Source organism: Symsagittifera roscoffensis, chromosome 7, assembly GCF_963678635.1.
Source record: "Symsagittifera roscoffensis chromosome 7, txSymRosc1.1, whole genome shotgun sequence".
NCBI lineage: Eukaryota > Metazoa > Xenacoelomorpha > Acoela > Convolutidae > Symsagittifera > Symsagittifera roscoffensis.
Genome location: NC_087068.1, coordinates 23,393,924 through 23,401,972, shown reverse-complemented (window position 1 = coordinate 23,401,972; position 8,049 = coordinate 23,393,924).

Below are 8,049 nucleotides of genomic sequence, written 5' to 3'. Positions count from 1 at the left end.
TAAACATAAAAGCTAAATTACAATACTTCTATACATTTATAGTTTTCGTACTCAGAATAATTAGGAGTATGTTTGGGTTATCTGATTGCGCAGCCAACGTTATGAATCATAAGAAGCACTTAGAATAACGGTGAGATCGCTAGATCATGTATTTGATTACTTGTCAGGGAAATGATAGTCTGTGAGAAAGGAGCTCTTACTTGACATCTAGATTCAGGTCTACCACAGCCTGACCGATTTCAGCTGCAAGATTGGTACCACGTGATAGTTCTAGACACAAAAAACGGCATTGAGTCGCAAAAAAGCTTCGCTCAATAAAATAACTCAGTGTGGAATGTGGCGAAGTAAGACAAACGGACTATGCTTAGACAGGACAGATAGTCTTTTGTAGATCTTTTGCGAATCGCACGAACTTCAATTAACATTCTTATTAGCCAACAGTCTTTTCAAGTGGCACTGGAAAAATACTTTCTAGTAGTTCCGTGTTTTAAGAGAAACTTTCCACAGAACCACCTTATTCATGGGAAGGATGAATTGGAAAAATTTTGCAGGCGAAATCGCTAAGAGAAGAATATAATCCAATTGATATTTTAACCTTACCCGATCTTTTAACGAAATCGTTTTCCAAAATTTGAAACAACACCAGCTTAAAACCATTGGATGACCTCAATAACAGGTTGAAAAAAGAGCTGCAATCATTCAGTAGAACTTTTGTCTTTTGTTTCTATTTGTTTTTGTATCAGATAGGAAAAAAAATAAAAAGACAATAACGCAACAGTTAAAAAATATATATATATTCAAATTCGGAGATACTTGCTTTGGAATCCACATGATAATTTTTTAGCGCATTCCAAGGTTCTTTTTTCCCCAACCTGTAAAACTTGGCCAGTAGAAGAATTGGTCACTGTTTCCAATTGTAATGAAAATTGACATATAGACTATTTAGGCCATGACAAACATATTTGGTCTCCTTAAATAAACTGATAAGACCATTCGTTGCACCAATAAATTGATGCTCATGTGAGGTGGGGGTAAACGGAAAAAGAACCATTTCCAATTTAGTTAATATCTTCACTCGGTTATGAGATTAAAACTTAGCAATGGCCACGGCTCTGAAGCAGTTAAATGGCCTACAAATTATTGTATTTTATTCTCTCGACCTTTAAACTTTCTTAGTCAAAATGTCGATTTTTTTGTTTTTTATTCAATCAAAAATGATTTTCTGAGCTCTCCCCAAATCCTTATAAAGACCTTTTTTTAGACGCTTCAGAACAATTTCAAGGCTAGTCAGCCAAAAATGGATATCTCAAAATAGTACAAAGGTGAACTTTTTGGGTCAGCATGCGGCCGAATTCCTGAAAAAGGCCGTCCACCCCTCGAATTCCACCCTAAATCCTCTACTGATTTTTCCTTCTAATTCACGTTCAAAATCAAACATTTTTGATTTCTAAAATCTAAAAAACACTGCTCGTATCAGGACGAAGCCCTGAATGTTCCGACTGCTTTTTAAGGTTTATGGATCAGTAATAACCTATAAAAATTAAATTAAATAAAAAAAAAAAAAATTTTTTTTCTTAAATTTAAAATATTTATGAAAATCATCACCCACACGTCATATAAAATACAAAAGGATGAATTTTGTTCCTTGTAACAAATCACTTATGGCAAATAAGCTTCTTTCAACCAATTTGGAACGATTTCTAAGACGGATTAAATCTCCGTTTACGCGTGTTAATAGCGCGAAATAAATCAAGAGCGTTAATTGTCCAAAATTGGCCAAAATGGTAATCTTTAAACCTCCATAACTTTACAAAATATAATCACAAGTAAAATATATATTTTTTTAATTTGAGTTCAGGACATCAATACATTTCGGATAATTTTTAATAATTCTGTCAAAAATGGCTATTTAAAAAACCGAAATTTGTCTAAAAAAAAAACCCCCACCCGAGCACACATATTCCGTTACTTTCGTATCGAATATCGGATCAATAATTTCAGATCGTTTTTAGGCTTTTTTCCGGCAGTTTTTTTTTAAAAAAATGATGGAATATTTGTGCTTGTGATAGCTGTTGAATTAACTCAAGTATTTGTAAAACAGAATAAGTAAAACGTTTTAATTTAGACTGCTAACTTGTCTTATTTTAGATCTGAGATCATGCCTGTCTTTTCATGTCTCTCTATCAACAGCAATGTCCTAACTGACTATTGCGTTTGGCCTGCGATGAACGGCCTTGAATAATAATAACAATACATAACAGAATAATTAATAGCACTATTCTCAGAGGTTACTGTGGCAGCAGTACTACACGGTACCACATTCCCCTGACGACAACAAAATTTTATATAATACTTTATGAAATTTTATAAATAATACGAGATATCAAAGTTTAAGAAAATTGTTCTCCTTTTCATTAGTCTTTTGTTATTTTCTTTAATACTTCTTCTTTGTTTCTTGCGGCGTTCCATGATCCCGCCTCGTCCAGTGACGTAGCACCAAACTTTCTCTTGAAAAGGTGTCTCTCTAGCCTGTCAAACGTGTTGGTTTCCGACGTTTCCTTGTTGTTTATGTTCAACTTCGCTAGTCGCAATCTGTAGGCCTCAAGTGCTGCCAGGTTCAACTCGGTGACATCATCCTCACAACCAATCAGTTTTATCGAGTGGGATACGGGACTGCCATACCTCTTCGGTCCCTGGTTTTTAGTTTGTCTATTACTCCGTCTGACTGTCGTGGTGTCTTCCTCCTTATCGGATTCATCCGCAAATCCTGGTGTGGAATAATCTACTGGGTCCATTTGTGGTGACATTAGTTTTTCGGCTTCTTTTTGGACTCCGCGGGTCAACATTTGATTTGTTACATCTTCCCATTCTTGAGATGTCATGTTATTGTTTTGAAATGTGTCCAGAATTTCTTTTTCGCTTGTCTGTTGTGTGATCTTCTTGGTAGTAGGAACTTCCTTTGGTGTCGACGACGGTATGTATACTGCCTCGTTACTCGTATCACGTTGTTTAGTAACTGTTTTGGCAGCTTTCGTCGTTCCTGATTCTTGTGTTTTGCCCCTTGTCGGTTTTGTGTTCTGGGCTACTGGTCCTGCTCTGTTCGGTTTTCCCCGTTTACCTCCTAAGTTAAGGCCTCCGCCGGTTCTTGTGTCTCTTGATGTGACTACGCTCGGTGAGTTTTGGAACTTTTCTTTTAGCTGACTATCCTCTAGATTTTCATCTCTCAGCCCCCGGTCTTTCGCGTCGTGTTCTTCGGCAGAATCGCTGTCTTCCTCTACTGGAAGTGTTCCTGTTTTTTGTTGTTTACTTCTCGGTTCCTCTCCGGTTGGGCTCCTTTTCTTCTCTGGATTATAGACTTTGGGCTGTGTTGTCAGTTTAGATCGTGCAATGTCGCTTTTTCGATATACTGCACCCGCAGCCGTTTTGATGGTCGATGGTGTCGCTGATACTATCTTGGATTTTAAGGGTATTGTCAGGGCCTTCCCGCTCTTCCTTTGTTCGTGTTTCCGAAGGAAACTTCCAGACAAATCCTCCTTTGATTTGGTTTGTTTGTCTTCGATGAATCCACGTTCCCATGAGTATAGAAGTTCTTTCCTCAGTTCGGGATTTATCGTGCTGGTTTCATCTACGACCCGGCGTAATTCACTGTCTGAGAGGTCCCGTCTGGTGGCATTCCACTTAGCGTTTGCCTCTAGAAGTTGTTTGAGTTCTTTAGCTCTGGCCCTCTCTTTTGCCATCGCCGTGTCGTGTCGAAACAAAGGGCTTGTATCCCTGCTATTTCTTCCTTTGCGAATGATTTTAACATTCTCCCTCGACTGATCTATTCGCCTTTTCAGCTGTGATGCTGTTAGTGCCGATCTCTCCAAGTGTTCTTTATCTAAACGATCAGAATCTATCAAAAATTTATCCCTAACAATCTTAAATTCCGTTTTCGTTAATCGGCCAAAGTGTGCTTCGAACGGGGACACTTTTATTGATTTCTGTTTATTCCATCTTAGGTCCCTAATTATTGTACTCAATTATAATTTAATCGATTGTAATTTCTCGTCGAGTAGCATTACCCCCAATCTTCTTTTAATGGTTTGTATCGTTCGTTCGACTAAGCCACATCCTCGGTGATCCCCGACTGGACAGAATTTTTGTGCGATGTTATTTTCGGTGCAAAATTTTTTCATAGCTTTCCATTTGAACCCCGAAAATTGGTCCGTTTTAATCGATTCCGGTATTCCATGAGTGTCTATGTAAGTACGGAGAAATTTTATTGTTGATTTTCCCCCTGTAGATTTCGTTACTTTGACTGATGGAAATTTTGAGTATCTATCGATAGCGACTAATAAGTATATCTTCTTCCCCTTATGATCTTCAAGTGGGCCCGCATAATCTAATTGTAGTTCTTGACCTGGCTGTGACAACAGTGGGAATGGTTTAGCCGAATTTTTTGGAATTAAGTATTTAGCGTTCTTACCATAGCGAGTACAGCTTCTACACTCTTCGGCCATATTGACTATGTCTTTATGCATATACGGCCACCACAGGTAGTTTGAGACCTCCAACATTGCTTCCTGTCCAGGATGACCTTGATGAAGTCGTCGGAGCACTGCTTGTCTCAACTTTTCGGGCACGGCCAAACGACTGTCTACAAGAAGGCAATCGTCTACCACCGACATCTGGTGCCACAGAGGATTTGTGTAGGGTCCCATGAGCTCGAAACCATGTCTGTCATTTCGTTCCACTACTCTTCTTAGCCGGTCCATCCAGGTATCTTCTGACACTATTTCTGCGAGGAGACTTTTGTCAAATAATTTATCGAGTGAAAGTGGGTTATCTGTCTCCATTAACTGTTCCCCCCGTTTGTACTCAAATTTTCTTGAATTGTGTCTCGTTTTCTGTGGTGTGATTACACAAGTCTCCGTTCCTGAACTGTAATCCCGGTTGTCACTATCCAGAGTTAAATCAACTTCGACGATTTGTCCCACTTCTGCTTCGTCTCCGGAAGTAGATAGAACTGGTGGTTTCGGGTTTTGTGTCCCCGAGATAGCCTCCAACTCCATTGCTGCAAAGGGGGGTTCTGTACTCCTTCCTGAGCCAACCAGTTCCCAGAATGAGACTATTTTTGATTGAGCTGTTGAAACAGTTGATGACGATGGTCCTCTTTTTCCTGGGCTGACTGTTTGAGCAGTTGACGTTGATTGTCCACTTTGAGTGTTTGGCAAATACCACCTCGCCTGTGTTGTTTGTTCCAAGTCCGAATCCTCTGATTCTGATATGTGTGGTCGTATCATCCTAGTCCTGTGAAACGTTGTTGTCACTTCTTCTCTCATGGTTTTGTTGTTATTTCTCTCCTGGATTCTGACCATCTTTTTCTCTTTTCCGTTATTTTTCAATTCGTCTGAGTGCATTTTTCTTGATTTCTGAGTTAAAAATTTTCTGGTTTTTTCCAATAACTGAACCGACTGTATCCGCTGACGATTTTGAGATATACTGATTTTTGGATTTTCGCGCTTCTCTCGTTGAAACGAACGCGAATCTTCATTTCTTTCGTTCCGGTCGTGCTTTGTCCGTTTTGGACCGTTTTGGTTGCTATAGCAACGGGTAGATGACGTGTTCTTAAACGACATATTTTGATCAGTTCTAGAATATTCAAGAACGTTTTCGTTCCGGTCGAGCCTATCCTGATCATTTAATCGACTGTTTAAACAGTCGAGAGCTTTATGAAAACTTTCGATTGATGTAACTACGAATTTCTCATCCAATACTGACTCCGGCCAGGGTTCCCCCTTTGGATTTCGAGAAAGATAAACTACTATACCCATATCTTTTCCTGGTAAATGAACAACCTTAAATTGGTAAGGTAATAGTCTGTCTACCCATCTAGTTAATCTAGATTGGTACGTTTTATTTGATTTATTTTCATCCAAAGCAGAGACCAGCGCTTTGTGATCTGTAGCGATTACGAATTCCTTACCTAATAAATAGTGTTTAAATCGGTCAACCGACCATACAACTGCAAGCAGTTCGAGGTCATTTGTGGAATATTTTTTTTCTTATGTGTTTAGGTACCTGGAAGCGAATGCGATTGGTATCCACTCCCCATCAGCGTTTTATTGTTCTAGCGATGCGCCCAGCCCACTGTGACTGGCATCACATTTCACCCTAGTGTCTAAACTGGGGTCATAATAATGAATTTTTGTTATATTTGCAACTGCTATTTTTATTGACTCTAATATTTCCGAATGTTCTTCTTTCCATTCGAATTTTTTTACTTGAATTTTTACGATTTTGAGTTTCTTTTTCTCATTTTCTTCGCGTAATAGTGGTCTCAATTTTTCTGTTAGCATAGCCGCATTTGGGATGAACTTGGCCAGATGGTTTATACTACCTAGAAATGATCTAAGTTGTTTCAGTGATGTTGGCGGGCTAAGTTTTAGTATCGCTTCTGTTTTTGTGATCTTAGGAGAGATTCCATCCGACGATAACTTATGCCCCAACCAATTCACCTCCTGTTGAAAAAATTCACATTTCGACAGTTTTAATGCCAAATTCTCTTTATCTAGTTTTTTTAGGACATTCATAATCAATTCTTCATGTTCTTGTTCACTCCCTTTTGATACAATGAGTATATCGTCAAGAAAACAGAACGTGTTTTCCGCATGATTTAATGTTCTGTCCATAGCTTTTTGAAACTCTGCTTGCATGTCTGCCAAACCATAAAATCCTGTTAGGAATCTGTATGTACCAGTGGCTTGCCCACCTATGATGTTGAAATTGCATTGTTTTGCTGTCTCTGCAGTCAGCTTTAGTTGACTGTACGCGTACTTCAAATCTAGTACTGAGAAATACAGTTTCCCGTTTGTGTTCGCTGTGACAATTTGACTAACACCGTCTATCAATTCGTCCACATTTGGCATTTGATATTTGTTTTTAAACAATTGTCTATTGATGGGTTTGGCGTCTAGCGCCAACTTTATGGAATCATCTTTTTTCGCTGTTATTACAATAGGTGCTATAAAACAATCACTAGTGCATTTGTCTAATCGTTCTATATGCCCTTCTTTTAACAGTTTTTTCATTTCCTCGTACACTTTCTCTTGTATGTGTATCAGAATGCGTCTCCCCTTTTCTTGTAAAGGGCAGAGTGGGTATTTGATTTTTGTGCTAACCACATGGTTTTTGGAGCACCCTTGACGATCGAAAAGATTCTTAAATTTACTGTAAAATTTGTTTTTCCAACCTTCTGACTGTTCGCACAGTAAGACATCAAACCTCGTCTTTTCTTTTGGTGCCAACTTCTGTGTTGTGTGTATTCCCACTTTGCTCTGTAAATCCAGCCCCAAAATACACCGTGTGCGTCTTTCTGTGATTAAGAACGATGCTCCCACCACTTCCCACCCCGCCGAACGGATGTTCGTGGTGATGGCACCCAGTATGTTAATCGGCTGCTTGTTGTAGTCTACAAATTTTGTAGTCAGATTGAGATTCTCCCGTGGAATGAACTTGGTATTTTTCGAAGATTCTAGAATCGTCTTTGCAGTCGCCCAGTTCAAGAAAGATACTGGACTACCCGTATCAATGGTCATATTTATGATCTGATGATTGATTCTCACCAGAGCCTTTAGTGACCTTATTTGTTTCGATCGAGTATTTCTTCTGATGTCAACCTTTTGTACATCCTTTCTGTGCTTGTCGGTTTCTTTGTTTTTATTCGATTGCCGTTTTATATATTCATCAATTTCTTCCAGCGAAGATAGTTCTGATTCGACCGACATAATTTCGAATTCCTCACACGATTCGAATGACTGAATCAGATTACACTCTTCATCTGAGCTTGATGATTTTTCTGCAATCTCATTCACTTGTTGTGATTTACACATTTTAGCGAAATGGTTCGGTTTAGAACAATTCTTACATGTTTTACCCATGGCCGGGCATTTCTTCAGATGTCCTTCTCCGTCTTTGAATCTGCAAAACTTCTCCCCTCCTTTCTGTCTGCAAATTTCTTTCTATACCCACTGTTTGCTTGTCTTCTTCCGCTAGCATTTTTGTTACCGA